General features: G+C 25.9%; 1 long non-coding RNA gene across 1 annotated transcript; it reads left to right on the top strand.

Annotated features, from left to right (window-relative positions):
- Positions 1-11469: 11469 nt before the first annotated feature.
- Positions 11470-20001, top strand: LOC126905374 (uncharacterized). Its single transcript, XR_007703976.1, has 3 exons — positions 11470-11973; positions 15573-15767; positions 16536-20001. It is a non-coding gene; the product is annotated as an uncharacterized LOC126905374 (long non-coding RNA).

The raw sequence follows: 20001 nt of genomic DNA, 5'->3' as shown, positions 1-20001 counted from the left end.
AGGGTTGTCGAACAGCGCTGTCCAGCGGACTTTCTTGCAACTGTCAACCAATGATAAAGCAGTAGCGTAACGCTACAACGTTTTAATTGCCTAAAGGTAAGTACTATGTAAATTTGAAAAATATTCGTTCAGTCAATTTTGTGAAATGAGATGATAAAGTTGGCTATTTTTAGCATACAACACGTGTTAAAGACCGTAAAACGATACAAAAAAATTATAAATCGATTCAAATATGATATGGGTTAAAATAACATATCTAAAAGTTTCCGAANGGGGCTCGAACCCACGACCCCGAGATTAAGAGTCTCTTTTTAATAGAGCACGAGACTCTTAATCTCGGGGTCGTGGGTTCGATACAAACGATACAAAAAAATTATAAATCGATTCAAATATGATATGGGTTAAAATAACATATCTAAAAGTTTCCGAAAAGAAAAAAGAATTTTGATTAAACAATTTTTTGACCTTCAAATTTTGCTATTAAAATACTGCAAAATTTAAATCAAAACTTCGATGTTAAAAAAAATTCAAAATGCATAAACTGAAAAATGAAATTGAAGTACTATTTAATATAAGAATAACAGTGTTAGTTCCACAGTGATAGCTTATTTGTATGTGAAGTTATAGGCTCTAGAACATAGACTGTTTTTTCATTTTTCTAATTATAAAAAATGCGCTATCTGGTAGAAAAACAATAAAAAAAATTATTATTTTTATTGTCAATGATCTTTAAGAAGCCTATGATATAAATTTCTGAACTATACAGCACACACATTAGGTGATTTCACATGGAATGATCCAATAATATTATTATAATTTAAAATAAAATAAATTTACTCCAGTTATCCAAATCATAACGGCGTTACAATTTATTTTTCCATTAACCTTTTATTACCGTGTCAACTTCTAAAGATGTAGTATTTTGTAGGTTTCAAATATGTTTATATGTATAAGAGTCATTTATATTTGCTCTCTAGTAATAGAAACAATTTTATATATTTTTTAATAACATTTCGAGGCATAATTCATATACACTTTATCAAACATGACAGTATTTAAGTTCAGTTTTCTTTAATTAAAAATACTAGTGAACTCACTGTTTACATACACAGCTCAGTGAAGTTTCAACTAGTTTATATAAATTTTTGTTTGTTAATCAAAAAATTCGATTGTTCTAATTCCACATATATTTTTGTTTAAAATATGGCTATTTTGAAGAAATGATAAAAAAAAAAATTTTACTTTATAAAATAAACCAAAAATAAAAGAATTGAAAATATTAGTAAATGGATAATTTAAATTCATGATAAAAATTTATTTTAAAAAATAGTATAAAAAAATAAAATGGATAATATTTTGTGGTGATTTTGGGGTTGAATAAATAATAAATACTATTAAATATTATATATTATTATTATACTTATAATTTATATACTTATAAATAATAAATATTATTTAAATTTTAGAATTAATCTTAATGGTTTAATACGTAATAGATTGTTTGTGGTTCGAAAGCATTATTTAATTTTTTTGGACTTATATCCTATGGCATGCAATAATATGTTAAGTAATCTAACTTTGACTTCATGTATTATTATTGTTTACAAAATCGATTTAATTTTAAACAATACAATTTCATTTTACAAAATCTATGTGACTGATTTTAGTATGTAAAAAATTCTTCTAAACACTGTATTTTTATCATAATTATAATTATAATATATTTATTGTATCCATATTTTTTATCTTTGTTGAACGAGTTTTTTGAGGGAGTATATTTTATTGAGAGATCGACACCAATATTTTTAATTCTTTGCGGCAAAATAATCACCAAGTCCAAAATAAAATGCTATAAATAGAGCAAGTTTCTTTGCACTGTCCGCCGGTTTGATGTATTTTAAAACAAAGACATTAACTTTAAGACTAGTTACACGATAAAAGTTAACAATAAATTTTTATTGTACTAATATTAAAAAAAATTCCCAGAGAGTGAGAATCTTATTAAAAAAAGCTTATATTAGTATTTTTTCTATATTTTTAAATACAATAATTTAGTATTATTGACATTTAATATTGATCGAGACAGAAAAGCTTAAACTTTTTCTCGAGTACAAATTATATAAAAAAAAAATATAAATAATTTTTTCAGTTGTCTAGCAACTTTTTATAAAAAAATTGGGGTGTACATTTTAACACTGATTGGCAGAGAGCGCCTTCAAAAAGAGTCTTTGTGGCTACCTATACAAACACTGTTGAGTACATCACGTGACAGATGATCTTTAGCGTGTTTGTTTATTTATTCCCTCACCACCAGTCTAAAAAATTGATGGCTTACGCGTCAACTGTTTGTTTTGATAGACTTTGTTCGATTTTCCTTCAATTTGGTATAAACCCATTAGTGTGTAATAATTTTGTGTTGTCCATTGTTTTTCGCTGCTTTAACGTAAATACAAAATGATTAACGAATACTAATTATGAATATGGCTGCCATTGACAGCTTTTGTTTATGGTTCAATAACATGCATAATGTTGTTAATTAATTAAGTTAATCGCCCTGTGCGTTTCGTCTGTACTCTAGTAAAATTATTTTAAAACTGCCCTTGTAATTTTACGCACTTTTGTGTGTGTTTTTTACTTGTTCATTTGTTTGTACAATAAAAGAAATCTATAAATTTCGAATAAGTTGAGACTCTGGTAAAATTTTAATGGGGACTAGATTAATCTAAAACGACTAAAGGGGCCAGTTTCTTATAAAAATAAAGTCAAATCATAAAGTTTAAAAGTGATTAATAAAGTATTTAAGGGGCCTGAGCTTATAAATTGTGAACTATAAGAATCTATTTACAAGAAGTGTGTTTATCATTAGTCATGGAAGCTAAGGCTTAAAGTGGCGTTTATGTTAAAAATGACTTTTCTTTGTTGAATATGTTTATAGATTTTTAATTTATTTTCTATAATTTATTTCCCAAAACCCCTTTTTAATGAGAAGATTTTAACATTCAAACACCAATAAATACGATACAACTACACAGCAAAATATTAAAATTTATTTCATGGTATAGAAACTCAAATAGACAAATATAAAATTATTCTCCTTTAGTAGAAAAAGTGTTAAAAAATATAACATATTTCTCAAATAAAGCAATTATTACACGTTATTATTAACATATTTAACTTTCGAATTATTGGTTAAAAAATCATTATCAACTAGTCATTTTCTTAATTAGATTAAATTTTTTCTAAATTATCTAATAAATAAACTAGTTGATTATACAGGGTGATTTTATTATCATAACCCACTCAATTACTTACAGAATAATAATAATTAAAATTTTTTTTTTTATTATTATCTTTAGTTACACATTATTCTTGAATTATTAACTATGTAATACTTTTTAAGTTCATCCCTTATGCCTGGTAAGGGTGTCAACTTTGTTTTTTTAAATGGTAACACATATTTTGAATTTAATAAAATGTTTGAGTTTTTAATTTAATAACAAATGTCATTTGAATTTTTAATATAACTTTATTCGTTTATTAGATATTAACATTTAAAATTTCAATTTTTTGAGTTAATATATAGGTATAATACACAAGAGATTACAAATACAGGTAGCTAATTGGTTTTTTATTACATCGATATTAGCAGGTACAAAGTATTGTTATTATCAATGGTAGTAAAACACATTGTTGTGAGTTTATAAATACACTAACTGACAATACAGAATGTATATCTATTGATAGTCATAATTGATAATAAACAATCCGTGACTGTGATAGCAATATAATAAAAAATCAATTAACTACCTGTATTTGTAATCCCTTGTGTATTATACCTATATATTAACTCAAAAATTTGAAACTTTAAATGTTTATATCTAATAAACAAATTAAGTTTCATTAAAAATTCAAATGCCATTTACTATTGAATTAAAAACTCAAACATTTTATTAAATTCAAAATATGTGTTACCATTTAAAAAAACAAAGTTGACCCCCTTCCAAGGCATAAGGGATGAACTTAAAAAGTATTACATAGTTAAAAATTCAANACCATTTAAAAAAACAAAGTTGACACCCTTACCAGGCATAAGGGATGAACTTAAAAAGTATTACATAGTTAATAATTCAAGAATAATGTGTAACTAAAGATAATAATAAAAAAAAAAATTTTAATTATTATTATTCTGTAAGTAATTGAGTGGGTTATGATAATAAAATCACCCTGTATGTATTACCATTTTAGAAATTAAATTATACATGTTTTTTAAGTATTTTCTATCATACAGGGATTTGGGTGTTAAAAAGTATAAAATTGTATAAAATTATGTGTTTTTTGAATGTTTGTTCTTTAAAATTACAATATTATTTTCAACGATATTCCGTCACTGTTTGTTATAATCTAATTTGTGATATTTTTTTATTAAAATTATAATTTTTGTAAATCATCAATGTGTTCTATCGGAATAAAAACTATATTTTGAATAATTTTTTATAAAAAGTTTATAACGAAATTAATTTTATTAACCCTTGAGCATATAGTTACATTCATAATATTGTAATTATTCATAGAAAATTTGAAGTAGACCAATTATATTGATATTATAGTTTTTTGAATATATTTCAAATTGTAATAAGTTCATAAAGTTAAATCTAGTTAAAGTTATTGTCTAAAAATGAAATTTATTAATAACAAATGTCGTCATGTAAGCAAAACATTTGGATTTAGTAATTTTGGCAACTACGTAGTTTACAGAATAATTTTTTTTAATCTTGAAAAAATATAAATATATTGATTAAATAGATTTTATTTTTTAGGAAATTTACCCGAGTTATATTTGCAAGTAATCGCAAAATAAAAAAATTATTGCATCTGTGCAATTATACGAATTAGACTATTTATTTTAAAGGTGTTCAGTAAGTGAGAAAATCGGTTTCTATTGTTCTCAATGTTTGTAATAATTGACCCGTTTTTTCAATTTATGAAAATCTTGTAAAATTAAACTATTAATAAATTTATCATTTTGTTGAAATTTTTTTTATAATTATTGTGTTTTCTTAGAATACATTTAAAGCATATTTTATATTATTCATAAGAAAAAAAAATTTACTTATTCCTTTTTATTAAACAATTCAAAATATTCAATGCGTATACTTTTTTCTTACAAAAAACGTTTATGGGGCAATAATGGTAAAGGTTGGGTGCAATTCGAATTGGTGTACGTATTCTCGTATTTAAATACACATTTTTGTTGAATAAAAATATTAGTGAAATCACTATATACATGAAACAACTGAAAAAATTCAATTAGCTTATAAAAAATTTTTTTGTTAATCATAAATATTTTATTGTGCTGTTAGTACATTTAATATAGTTATATTATATAATAAAATAATTATATTGTTCAAACATTTTTTTCAAATAATTATTGCCATCTTTGACTACATTTAAGCATATTTTTATTATTTATTACAAATATGGAAAAAAAAGGATTTTTTTTTTCAAAACTGTAAATTATTTCTTTTTAGACCTTTTCTGATAAAAAAAGTATATTGGTTCATAACGATTTTAAAAAATTACTCATTGAGTAACAATAATTTTAACACATTCAGTAGGTGGGTATGTAATGAGGGTGCGTTCAGCTCGTACTGGTGTATGAATACTTCACTGTCGTTCCATCAAAGTTTTTTGTAAGAAATTTCCTAAAAGATATATAGTTTGAAATGTAAAAAAAAAAAATAAATAAAATTTTAACTATTTCTTTATTAGTTATAAAAAAAAAATGTGTGCTTTAAACAAGTCTAAGAAGACAATAATTGCTTTTTAAAACTTTTGTATAAATTATTGTAACCCAAAAAACAAACATCGATTTCAAAATATTATCAAATAAAAAAAAAACCAAAAACCTATTTCACAATTGAAAGCTAAATCGAAAAAAGAACAATTGTTTTCAAAATTGAAATCAAAACCGAAATATGTCATATCGGTTCAAAAACATGTTTTTAGTATTAAAATACAGCGGCGGTCGAAATCAACGCGATGCTGCAGAGCATCAATGGGAAATTAAGTCGGGTTCCCTTCTTGACCGGCAGAAGACCTGGTAGAGTGTACCGTAGAGAGTGGCAAGAAGGAACTAGGGGAGATCGGCTACGGTCAGGGTAGTCATGTAAGAAGGCCGAGAGAGGATCGTACAGGACATACAAGCTCGCTGACACACCTTAGTTAACCAGGCCAGTAACCCGCAGACACAAAGCGGCTAAATTATAGATGACGGGAACGATCACTTTTGTCCACGCGCAAACCGCTCGCCGAAGTAGGTGCCACCACTGGCACAAGCACCGGCAACTGGCCCAGTCCAGTAACACGCCAGAAGATAGTGTCAGAACAAAGGGAGGGCAGAATGGGATTTCGGACGACTTGGAGATTCATTAAGGATAAGACACTCGTTTACTCAGTAACTATTGAAAATTTATAATTTTTGGTAAGGAAAATATTGTTTGATTCAAAAAACACTACAATAATATGTAGTAAAAACATGATATAATAGTAAATGGCATTTGCATTTTTAATATAACTTTATTCGTTTATTAGATATTAACACTTAAAGTTTCAAATTGTTGAGTTAATATACATGTATAATACAGTAGGGATTAAAATTACAGATAGCTAATTGGTTTTTTATGACATCGATATTAACAGGTACAAAGCATTGTTGTTATCAATGGTAGTAAGGCACATTGTTGTGAGTTTATAAATATACTAATTGACAATACAGAATGTATATCTATTGATAGTCATAATTGATAATGAACAATCCGTGACTGTGACAGCAATGTTATAAAAAAACAATTAGCTATCTGTAATTTTAATCCTTACTGTATTATACATGTATATTAACTCAAAAATTTGAAACTTTAAATGTTTATATTTAATAAACGAATAAAGTTATATTAAAAATTCAAATGCCATTTACTATTAAATTAAAAACTCAAAAATGTTATTAAATTCAAAATATGTGTTCTCATTTAGAAAAACTCAAGTTAATGTTTTTTAACCTTGAAGGGATGAAAAATATCATGTTTTTACTACATATTATTGTAGTGTTTTTTGAATCAAACAATATTTTCCTTACCAAAAATTAAAAATTTTCAATAGTTACTGAGTAAACGAGTGTCTTATCCTTAATGAATCNAGATACTGAGTAAACGAGTGTCTTATCCTTAATGAATCACCCTGTATATTTATGATCGCAAGATTTTTGAAACATTTTCAAAAGTTAAGCTTAAAAAGTTCTTATCAGAATGTATGTTGAATGAAAAGAAATAATTTATTTTTAATAAAACTATATATATATATATATATATATATATATATATTAATATTAAGTAAAGTTAAATAAAAAAAACATTTTTGCGATATCTAAAATTATAATTTTTGGATATTATTCATTAACAGGAAAAGAGATAGTTTTTTCAAACATGGTGTTGTAACCGGGTTGGTACGGTAGACAAAATGAAAGATAATGCGTTTGATAATTAGTTTATTATATTTAAAAATATGTTTACACTTATAATTAACTTCTCGATTTTAATTAGTTGATAATTAATATAAAAGATTCAGTGAGCAAATTAACATAAAAGATTCAGTGAACAAGTTAACATAAAAGATTCAGTGAGCAAATTAACAAAAGATTCAGTGGAGAGTCGTCCAGGTACGACCCTATGAACTATATGACTCTTGAACGAGTAGCTGACTCCTACTGGCGCGTCGCCTCAGGTGGCGGCGGCCGTAGGCCCAATGCATTGAAAAAGGCTGAGCAAGCATCGAATGTTCTAGAAGGACTAGATGCTTGCCTGGTAAATACTTTATACAAGACAATAGAGGCTTCCGTTCCCATGATTATTATATATATACTATTAAATTACATAATTACAATTAAGCAGCAAAAAGCCAGTTCACAACAATGGTATATACATATAAAACTTTTTAAATAATGACGTATTGTTGAACCTAATCAATCCAAGTGGCAATAGACACACAACAATTATTTTTTAAATAATCGCATCATTTATGATGTAATAGTTTTACTATAATAAAATAATGTTCATGCAGTGAATCTTTTATAATTATTGGTGTCGATCTTTCAACAAAATATACTTTTTTAAAGCTCTTAATTTGTAATATTGTTATAACTAAACAATTGTTTTTTAATATTGTTTATAATGTGCAGCTTAGAGAAATAGCGCAACAAATTTTAGAGTGTGCAAAAACCGATCATACTTACTCATTAAAAATCAAAATAAGGGTGTATAATTATAAGTATATTTTAATAAAATAGAGAATTTTTACAATATTTACAAATAAAATCAGTCGCTTCTTTTATGCAAAGAAATCATATTATTTAACACTACACCGAAATTGTTGTATTAACTATCCAAAGTGTAGTATGATATATATACGTAATCCGTTACACTATAACCCAATATAATTACCAATATTAGATTACTTGAAATACTATTTTATGACAATGTTTTTTAAAATAAGTACAAATTTTAGATCATGCTTATGATAAATTTAATTTTGAAATCACAATTTAGAAATGAATACATTACTTTTACAACAAAAATTAGACATTAAATAAAAATTGTTAAATCATGACTTTTCTCATTAAATTATTAATTTTTTTTGACATTATTTTATTATGAAAGTATTCTCAGTTCATAAAGTCTAGAGGTAATTGAAACAGTAATTATTAAAGTGCATAATTTACNAAAATTGTTAAATCATGACTTTTCTCATTAAATTATTAATTTTTTTTGACATTATTTTATTATGAAAGTATTCTCAGTTCATAAAGTCTAGAGGTAATTGAAACAGTAATTATTAAAGTGCATAATTTACAGTCGCTAAGACTGGTATATAAAATAATCATTACAATAAATATAATAAAAAATAATAAAAAAAAATAATAGATAAATACTTTAATTTACATTTTTTGAATAAGGGTTGTCGAACAGCGCTGTCCAGCGGACTTTCTTGCAACTGTCAACCAATGATAAAGCAGTAGCGTAACGCTACAACGTCTAGTGAAAATTTAATGACGAAGAAATAATTTTAACGCTGCTTATAGAATTTACAAAATTTACAATTTTCGTATTATTTAAAATCCACAAACTACGTAATTTTCAATACTCAATTTTTAATTCTTGTATTTATTCTGCGTTCCATAGCAGATTAAGTTATTAGTACTCATAAAAAAATCCTAGGAGCAATGGCTAAGTTCGGAAAAGCTCCATTACTCTTTTCATAAGTTAATTACATCAAGTATTTGTTTCAACTCTCTATACATTATAAGCGCTATAACGACTTTTTAACCAAAACTGCGATGCCAAATGGGTATCTTTAAAATGGCTGAATCGCAAAGTTCTAGACCTGAACGATGTAATCTATACTAAAATTTAAATTGAATATCTTACTAATATTAATATCTTAATCACTAAGCTATTCTTCCATATTTTGTTCACTATGTAACATATGAGCTTGTGCAAAAATCAAGAATTTTTACGTATATTATGGAATATTATCAAAATAATTAAAAATGTATTGTATTCTATACAAATAAAATACACATGTGACCTGATTCATAATGTAATATAAAATAAATTTGTATACGCATTAAAATTTTATTACAGTATTAAAAATTTAATATAATAAGTTTATATAAATGGTAATTACGGATATCTTAAATATATTAATTATTAATTAATTAATATTAATATATAATGCTTGTAATTTTAATTATATCAATTTTCGCCAACTCTTGTACAATCTATTGTAATGCAAATACAAATAAGATTACGAAACTAAATGAAATTTTTGGTCATGCAAATTGGAAGGAGTTAACAAAATACTACTGTTATTATAGAAATAACAATGATATAATTAGTACTAACAATCTATTTAAACCCGACGATGGCGATACAGAGATAGTAACAAGTAAAAATTTAAAGAAAAAAATGGAAGATGGTTTAATAATATTGAGTTCAATCTACTACAACATTGTTAAAAAATTTGAATATCCTCAAAGCCAGATTAGTTTTTACCAAAAATTAAAAGATCAATCGAAGAAAACAAAAAATAATAATAGTAATGTTAATTATGATGATAAAATAATTAAATACTTGAACCTATTTAATAAGTCTGTTAATACTTTCAATCCATTAATAACTTGTATGATAAATGCACTACATTTTTTTAATCACTCAACTCCGGTTCTTGCAGCTTTAAAAAAATTAGCAAAGTGGCCATCAAAAATTAATAATATCGAAAACATTGATGATATTAAGATTTCTAAGAAACTTTTTAACTACAATATTTTTGACAAAAATTTTGAACATTTTAAAAAAAATTTCAAGAAATATATTTATACAAATAGTGATGAATACAGGTGTTTTGAACTATGGAACAAAAGTATAGAATTGGAAATTCCAAACGGTGTACAAAAATTTTGTAAAGATTTAGGCTTCGATGGTGATGTTTATAAATAATAACCATCACTTTACCCCAAAAAAGTATGTGTTTGTTATAATTTGCATTATATTGTTTAAATTACTTCTGGACTATATATTTCAGAAAGCTAATTTCTTTTAAAAGAATTAATTTAATAAATAGACAAATAAAACTTAATACATAAAAAAGTTAATTTTATTAAATAAGTTATATGGTAACACTTTCTATTCTAGAGTAAAGTTATTTGTTTATAACTAATGTAACAATTTTTATATTATAATTTTCAAAATTAAATATATAATAAGATATACTTAGACGAAAATTGTTAGTAAAAACGTATTCTATTAGTCATTATTAGTGTATTACACGTGTTTATTTATCAACAATGATTTAAAATAATTAATTGACAATTTTGAATATTTATTTTATATTTACGTTTTGTGTTAAACATTTTTCAAAAAAAATGTTATATTACATGATGATCACAATTGTTTGTTACAAACATTATTTAATTCTTATAGTCAAATTTATTTAGTTAAATAAAAGGAAAATGTATAATTTATAACAAGTAATTCCTTAAATATCCTCATCATCATTACCATGGACTCTATTCTTGTTTTTTTGAGGTCGGCTGTACCTTTATTTATTTGACAGAATTTCGTCAAATGTTGCAATTATAGTTGACTCAGACATAATGAGGTTGCATCATACAAATTCGCTCGGCCATTGGCATAGGAAACCAGTATGAGATCATGGGATCACTTTAAATATAAAGTAATTTTTTCATATAAAAAAATTGTATTGATCCATTCATTTTCCAATATGTTATAGCAATTTAGAGTCGAAAATATAAAATCACTATTGTTTTAAATTTGTACAAAATGAAAGGTGTTGCAGCTGCAACATAATAGTGTGTTGTACGCACGCGCGCCCAGTGTACTCGGACCGGTCTAACTTTTATCACCACACCTACTCACTACTACGCAAGTAGTAGTGGATATCGCTACTACCGACCGATCAGCTGTTCACACACTACACACCACACACGCACATAACCGCATTATAGTATAATTAAACATTGTATTGTGCAATAATCTACTGATTTGTGTTTGGTGAAACAAGTTTTTTTTGTTAGTTGAATATATACATATATAAATTTGATATAGACGTTTTTGGTTTTGTTTTAAAATCGTTACGGCAAATTTAAAGTTTAAAAAAACTCAAATAGTTTTTTATTCATATTTTTTCTTTTCACTAATTGCGAGGATCAATTTTTTAAGCTACTAATTAGCTACTAAAGATATTTTATTGTGATTCATTGCTACTAATTAGCTACCGTATTCTAGTCAGTTGTTAGATTTAAATTTGTGTTACCAAAAATTGTATTTAGTTAATTTCATTTGTTATTGTTGTGATACGTGTTTTAGTTTTAGGTAGCATCTCTGGCCAGCAGCTCTGCGAATTGTGAGTACCATTGAAATTTATGTATTACTGATTTTTGTTTTCTTTTTCTCAATTTAGCGTAGTTATTATTGAATTTTATTTTGAATTAAATTTTGTTTATTATAATTATTGAACTGATTTAGTGCTGTCATTGAAGTCGTAGAGTTTATTTTTTGTCATTATTCTGTTATATTTTTAGAGTTCATATTTTCATTATTATTTGTTGAGCCAGAAGGGCTAAATTTATCTAGTCAACTCATCTATTAAATTATTATTATTAATTGTTGTAAAAAGGTTTAAATTATTTATTTTTTAGTTTGATAGCATACACTTACATAATTACACACTAACACATCTGTCACTACATAGATCACTGGTTGCTGCGCAGGCGACCCCCCCCCCTCCAGTGATTCTATTTACATACACCACACTACGCAGCCTGATCGGTATTGGTGCAATTAGCCGGTTCGGGTACGCAATATAATATTTAGTGCCCCTGGCCCCAACAAAAGGAATATACCTAAAGTATTTACAAAAACAATTAGATTTTAATTATTTATTTTTTGAAAGTAATGATAGTTTTAAAAAATAAAGTGAACAAAATTTCGATATTTACCGATTTTAATAATCGTAATTTTATTGTGATACGATTTGAAATTTTTTGACGAATTGTTGAAATAAAATGGTCTGGTGAGAGTTGAAATAAGTGGTGACAGTTAAAAACATATCATAGTAAAATTAATAGATTCTTCGCTTCGCATCAAAGCTCAATATACATATCTAAAAATATTGGAATTTTATTTTGTATATTTTAATGAGAATTTGTTTTTATGTGCATTATGTTAGCTTATTAACGGAACTAAATTATGATACTCTTTTTTGGAAATTGTTTAATATTTAATAGCAAACAAAAATAAGGTCATTCAATCTTATGATATGTTATGATCTTCCTCAAACATATTTTCTGGATCTACATTTGTATAAAATAATATAGACTGTGAAAAATTGAAGATTGCAGTATACTAAGTTTAATTCATGAATCGTAAAAAAAGTTTATTGTTATAAATTTAATCTTTTATATGTGATCAGTAACATATTTTTTCACAATAGTCGTTCGCAAAGTATTGGTTTTTTTTTATAAAAAGAAAACATACGTCTTATATTATTAAGAAGCATTATAATACTAGCTATATATTTTTATACATCATAGAAAAAAAATTCGTTCTAAAAATTTATTAAAGATGCGCCTAATGTTCTCTTGTTTTTCGTATTTCAAGTAACCATAATTTTACAGAGTATTATTCAATAAATACATAACATGACAATGAATAAATAAATTCAATCTTACAGTAATATGATAACTGTCATGATATTATAAATTTTAACAGGAATTGCTTTTGGTTATAAGTGATCATTTCCATCATAAGTTATATTTTATAATAGTGATTAAATTTTATCTTCGTTTATGAATAAGTTTACCATTCTTACCTACGTTTTTCTAATAACGTATGTTGATACAATTAACCTATAGTTTTTATCGGTACATAAAATAATATTGTCTCTCCAGAATTTCATAGTAGCGTATCTCGTGTAGAATTTAAATTAATTATTTTTTTTAATGACAACAAGTATACATTAAAATATGGGGTTGCAATTAGAAACTGGTATCAAATTCAAGTATATGGATAGGAGATTAAATTTTTAATTTTTCCTTGTGTGACAACAAAGATTCAGATAGCCTTTTTTAATATTTACAAAAAACAAATAAAAAATGTCGTATATTTTAAGCTTTTTGTAGCGAAGTTAAAAAGATATTTATTTTGCAATGACGCGTTTATTTTTATGTTTGTCGTCATTTTTTCTCAGCTCTCACTGAACCGATTTCTTTCGACGATACGTCAAAAGATAACACATCGTATCTAATAGAAGACATTAGTATCAAAAATTGGAAAAATTACTCTTAAATACCTAGGTATTTCACTTTTATTTGTTGTAAATTTTTTGAAAATCTGATCTATTGCATGACCACAGAAGGTTGATCAAAATGGGGACTCTTGAATAAAAACTTAACTTATTCAATTTAAATTTAAAAAATGTTGAAATCTATTAATGTAAATTATTACAATCATTTTTATATTTGATAATGGTCGCACAGTGGGGTCGTGGCACAGTTGGTACAAGCATAGATGATATCTAGCAGTGATTAGAATCGCCATTATAAGAAACGCTTCGAAGCAAACTTTTAGATAGTATTTAATTTTAGGAAATTGATGGATTATTCCAAAAGCAAGGAGGATAGTAACATTAACTAGACACTAGTTTGATCATTTGACGTGTTGTTTAAAAAAAATTGCTCAAGTGAAAATATAGAGAAATGAATGACAGACACAAAAAAAAAACCTCATAGTAAAATATTTTAATATGATTAAGAAATTCCTTGTCATAGAGGGAGAACTACATTGATGGTTGTAATATTATATTATCACTTTTAATATTAGCATATAATATTATGTTATAGTTTTTACATATATTTCATATATTACTATGAGTATACAAAATTACTAAAGCAGGGTTACTTTAATATACAAAATAAGCAACTAATTATGGGATAAAATCTACTATTGAACAGATTTTTAAGTAACCTTAAGTATAAGTAGGACCCTCATAATTAATCAATTAGAATAGAAAGCCTCAGCTTCCAAAATCACGCTAGGAATCGCTATCTCATTCTGACGATAAAAAGCCATTTTTCCCTGTCAAAACCAATTCTTTTGATGATTTTAAAATACACAAAATCTACGACGATCTATTCAAGATTTCACTGTTTGGGACTTTCTAATTTTTTTGGACTTATAATATATTAAAAAAAAATGAAATGTCAATTAGAAATTTAAAAATTAATTTTGCTTTGGCGAATCTTTTAATTTAAGCTAATTTGTTTATTAAATAATATAGTATCTCAAAAAAAAAAGAAATATGTAAACAGGTAATTTTTTTTTTCTATGATTAAAATGTTATACAAAATTAGCTTTTTGTCGGTCTTGTGTGAGCATGAGAATAATTGAGTTACTATATGATCTCTAGCATCTTAGCTCTACCTACACCCTCGCCCACTCAGTACGGCAAATCAATGGCCTAAGCGTTAATTACCCACCGTGTACAGTCCACAATTGTTGTTCAATGACTATATGTTGGGTGTCTTTCGTTCACACGTCAAGCGCCTCCGCTTGTGTATGCTATTTTTCGGCCTTAGTGCGCTATATTTTTATTGTTTTTGCACATCCTGTTATGTTCTGAACTCCCTCGGGCTATCGTACCTGCGCACTCTATCAATGGTCGGCCCTGTCCACCACTGAATAAGTATTTACTTATTAGGCCTATTTCTAGTATGTAAGTTACCTATCTAATCCATAAGACTAATTTTTGAAAAACATTTAAATAAATTTTATGTCATATGTGATCGGATTCATAAATTATAATAAAATAATTTTGTTTATACATTTAAACTTTATTAGAGAAGGAACTTTAGTATAATAAATTTATATATATGCCAATAATGAATATTTTGATAAGATTTTTGATTTTAATTACTTCATTTAACGTCTCTTTATGTATCACAGGCGAAGAAAAAGTTAAGAAGCTAATTAAAATATTTACTCATAAAAATTAGATTGAATTAACAAAAAACTTTGCAAGTTTATGATTATGAAAAAACTAACAATGCTTATGAGAACCTTGGCGAGATTAAAATTAATGATCATATTCGACTCAATGAAAATACAGTAACAATTGGTAACTTAACTGAAAAAATGAAGGTTGGTTCAATAATATTTAATTGAATCCACTACAACATGATTGAAAAATTTTATAATCATTAACAGTATATAGGTTTTTTTTTTTTTGGATTAAAAGATATGAATCAGAATACATAACTAGAACATTATATTATGTATTATATAAGAATATTAGAACATTTAAGAATATGAAAATTAATAATATTATATATAAGCATATAACTATTAATTTAAAATAAACAAAACCTCATATAAAAAAGTAATTTCATTAAATAACTTATAGTTTAACACTTTCTATTTTATAATGTGTAATTATTTCTGTATAACTAAACATTAATGAAGTTATTACGCCCATTAATAATGCAAATTAAAAAAATATATATTTACCTTTAAGTCTTTGCCCCAATATTTCAGAACGCGATAATCCAGACCATATAGAAACATTTTGTGAAAATTTTGGCTTCAATGAAGAGATTTACACCTGTAAATGAATAATATCCAAAAATTATAATTTTAGATATTGAGCAAATCTGTTTTTTATTTAACTTTTTACTTAAAATTAATATACATAATTTTATTTAAAATGAATAAATGATAAAAAAACACTTATTGTGAGCACATACTCATGTCCTTTTCATTCAACATGCATTTTGACAAAAATTTTTCAAGCTTTACTTTGAAAATGTTTCAAAAATCTGTTGATCTTAAATATATTCATATAATGTAATTTACTATAAATGGTACTCAAATTGTTGTTGTTTTGGTAATTAATTTCAATTAATCATTTAGGAAGCTAGTGAAAAACATGTTTTAACTAGTATTAAAACAACCGGTCGGATGTGAAGAGGAAGCGTCGCCATCACTACCCAGTTGTAAAACCGGAGTGCAATGTGACACGAGTCCGATCCATAGGGACAGCTGATCTACTTGTAGGTTCTCCAGCTCGGTGAAATCCGGCTTAATGATTTTATCTTGGCTAAATGGCCTAGAATGGCCAATCACCTTTTTACGCTCTACATTATCGTGGTGTCCTACGGCGATACGCGATGGACGATTGGGGTAATTTTGGACTCTTGATCGACTGGACCGTTGTCGTCCATTGATCTACCATTCTGTAAAAAAATGATATTTTTTTGTTTATTACATTACCCACTAATCCATCAGTCCTAAGATTAATTTTTACAAAATATTTTTGTATTGATATTATTGTTTCTCAGCACATTTTATTTTCATTTTTATGCAGGCGTACCTAATTAAATACAAGAATAACTTAACTTTATTATATAATCTCTCTCTATTAACCAATTTACATGATTGCCTGTGTTTGCTTCAGATAATTAAAACTCATTTCAGGAGATACGGACATTTTTGAACAGACGTCAGGTGCTTCCGATTTTTGGTTTGACTAAAATCCTCAAATTTTAAACTAATCCCTAACAGCACCACACAGATAAATTTATGATTTGATTTTTAAATAATACGAAAAAAAGAAAACAAGGTTAATTGAGTAACTCGAGTAGTCAACAGAGCACATATTCAGTTTTCCAATTGGTGTCGAGCCGTTTATTTAATAGAAATGACACCAGAGACACAATATTCACTAACTTACATACATAGTGTTAGTAAATGCTATGTCACGAGTAGTAGGGTGATTTTTTATGGGGTTTTTTACATCAAAATAATTATTTCTAATTATCCTATTGTAATAAAGTTTAAAATATTCATTTCAATCTTGTGATTGTTTTATTTTTCCAATCTAAAAAGAAAAAAATAAAAACATTATATGAGTTTTAATGATAAAAATTATAATCGGTTTGAATAAATAATAAAAGATGAAATAAACTCGTGAAATTAAAAAAGTATCACATTATCTGTGTGTTTTTTCCAGTTTTTCTAGTTATATAACCGTTTAAACTAAAAATAAACTGCATCACAAAACTCCCAGTGAAATTTCAAAACAAATTGATGGGTAACACTAAAGTAAATTTTTTTTCTAACTCTGAACCCAAAGTTTAGAAGAGGGCACGAAAGTTACAAAAAATCAAGTGACCACTCAATTTGTATGTGAATTTTGTGGGAAATACCGTGGTGATGTTTATTATGGATAAAAATAAAATTTATAGCAGGGTAACTGGAAAACCTCAATTTTGGAGATAGGAAATTTTAGTTTTTGATTTCGCTATTTTTAGGTCCTACTGAATATCACCCTACTACTCGTGACATAGCATTTACTAACACCCTATATAAAAGAAAAGAAGAACAACAGAAACAATCGTCGTAACTCACAAAAGACGGTCAGCTTAAGTTACCGAGTCGTGTCAGCTCTTTAAACCGAGAGAAACCGATTCGCACACTGTGAATACTATATATATACTTTATGTATAAATATCTATACGACAGCCTGACGCAATGGGTCTAGATGAACGCCAGAACGGAACAGCACGCATAATTAGTAATACACTGTGAGCGCTGGCCTTGACAACCCCCCACCCCTAAAGGGCACGATGTCCACCGATTGTCATATTCTTAGGTAGACAGCAGATATCGATTGTGTGGCAGCCTAGAGCGGTGCCGTGTCATAACAAAAAAGCAATAATATTAATCCAATAACTTTTTATTGTTTCAAGAAAATAATTATAATTTCTATACACATGTAGTATTCATAATAGTCAGTGTATTGGTTTTTAATACTGCGTCGTCTGATTCTAATATATTTATAATTATTAATTCAGGCCCCTAACAGATTGAATGTAGTTTTAATTATAAAAAAAACCTTTCTATTTGTTTTTCGCTACATGTTAAATAAAGTGTTAAGACTCGATTGGTTTATGATTTAAAGTATATTGGTATAAGTGTAAAAACATTCAAATACTACTTAAATAGTTTACAAAAGAAAACCTGTATTTAATTACTCCAAATATCCAGGTGTACCTATTATCATATTTTCCCTTTTGAATATTCATGTAATATTATTAATTTAATAAATATTTTCGTTTCGAAAATGTAAATATATATCTATATACAATCAGATAGCAATTTAAAAAAAAATGATATCTGGTACAAAATATATAATAGCCACTATACTATATTTTAATACTATGTCGTCTAATTCTAATATATTTTTAATTATTGATTAAAAGTAAATGTCACATTGAAAAATTTTCTATTCGCTATTCTCCGTTACATATAAAGTATTAAGACTCAATTTATCTATGATTTAAAATATTAACTTTAAATAAAGAATAAACAATGATCTATAAGGCCAAGAGCTATTTTTGTTTTATTTTTTTAGATATGAGATTGTTGCAAAAATCAAGAAAATATGTACTTTATAAAATATAACATATTTAAAATTAGATGTAGTCTTTACAAATAAAATACCTATGTTACCTGATTCATAAAGTACTATAAAATAGCATTTTATATACATTTTAATTTTATTAAAGTATTTAAACTTTAGTATAGTAAATCTATATAAAAACCAATAATGAATATTTTGCTAATAATCATAATTTTAATTACTTCATTTTACACTTCTTTGTGTTACACAAATGAAGAAATGGTTAAGAAGTTGAATAAAATTTTTACTCATAAAAATTGGATTGAGTTGACCAAAGATTTGGAAATTTATAATTATAAAGAAACTAACAATGTCTATGAGAAACTTGATAAAATTAACATTAGTGATCATATTCGACCCAATGAAAATACAGTAACTATTGAAAATTTAACTGAAAAAATGAAGATTGGTTGAATAATATTGAGTTCAATTTACTACGCAATTGTTATAGATTTCAATTTGTTAATTTTGTATAAATTTGTATAAATACAAAAGAAAATTTAAAACATCAAGATTTAAAATATGAACTCTCTCTTTATTAAATATTTATGACGAAAAATTTAAAAACTTCAGTGAAGTTATTATGCCCATTAATAATACAATATATAAACCATTGAACCTTGCCCCCAGTTATTCAAAACGCGATATTCCATACGGTATAGATACATTTTGCACAAATTTGGGCTTCAAAATGGGATTTATGAAACAAACTAAAATTTTACTCCAGAAAAGTATGCACTTTTAATAATTTGTGTCAAACTGTTTAAATTACCTCTAGACTTTATTAACTCAGAATACTAGATTATTTTAAAGTAGGTGATTAACTAACATTTATAAACATTCAAATTTCATAATTAAATAATGTTAAAAAAATTTAATAATTTAATTAAAAAAGTCATAGTGTAACAATTTCTA

Source organism: Daktulosphaira vitifoliae, unplaced genomic scaffold, assembly GCF_025091365.1.
Source record: "Daktulosphaira vitifoliae isolate Bord-2020 unplaced genomic scaffold, ASM2509136v1 Scaffold_4, whole genome shotgun sequence".
Taxonomy (NCBI): Eukaryota; Metazoa; Arthropoda; class Insecta; order Hemiptera; family Phylloxeridae; genus Daktulosphaira; species Daktulosphaira vitifoliae.
Note: the sequence above shows the minus strand (reverse complement) of the source record. Positions and strands in the feature narration are given on the sequence as shown.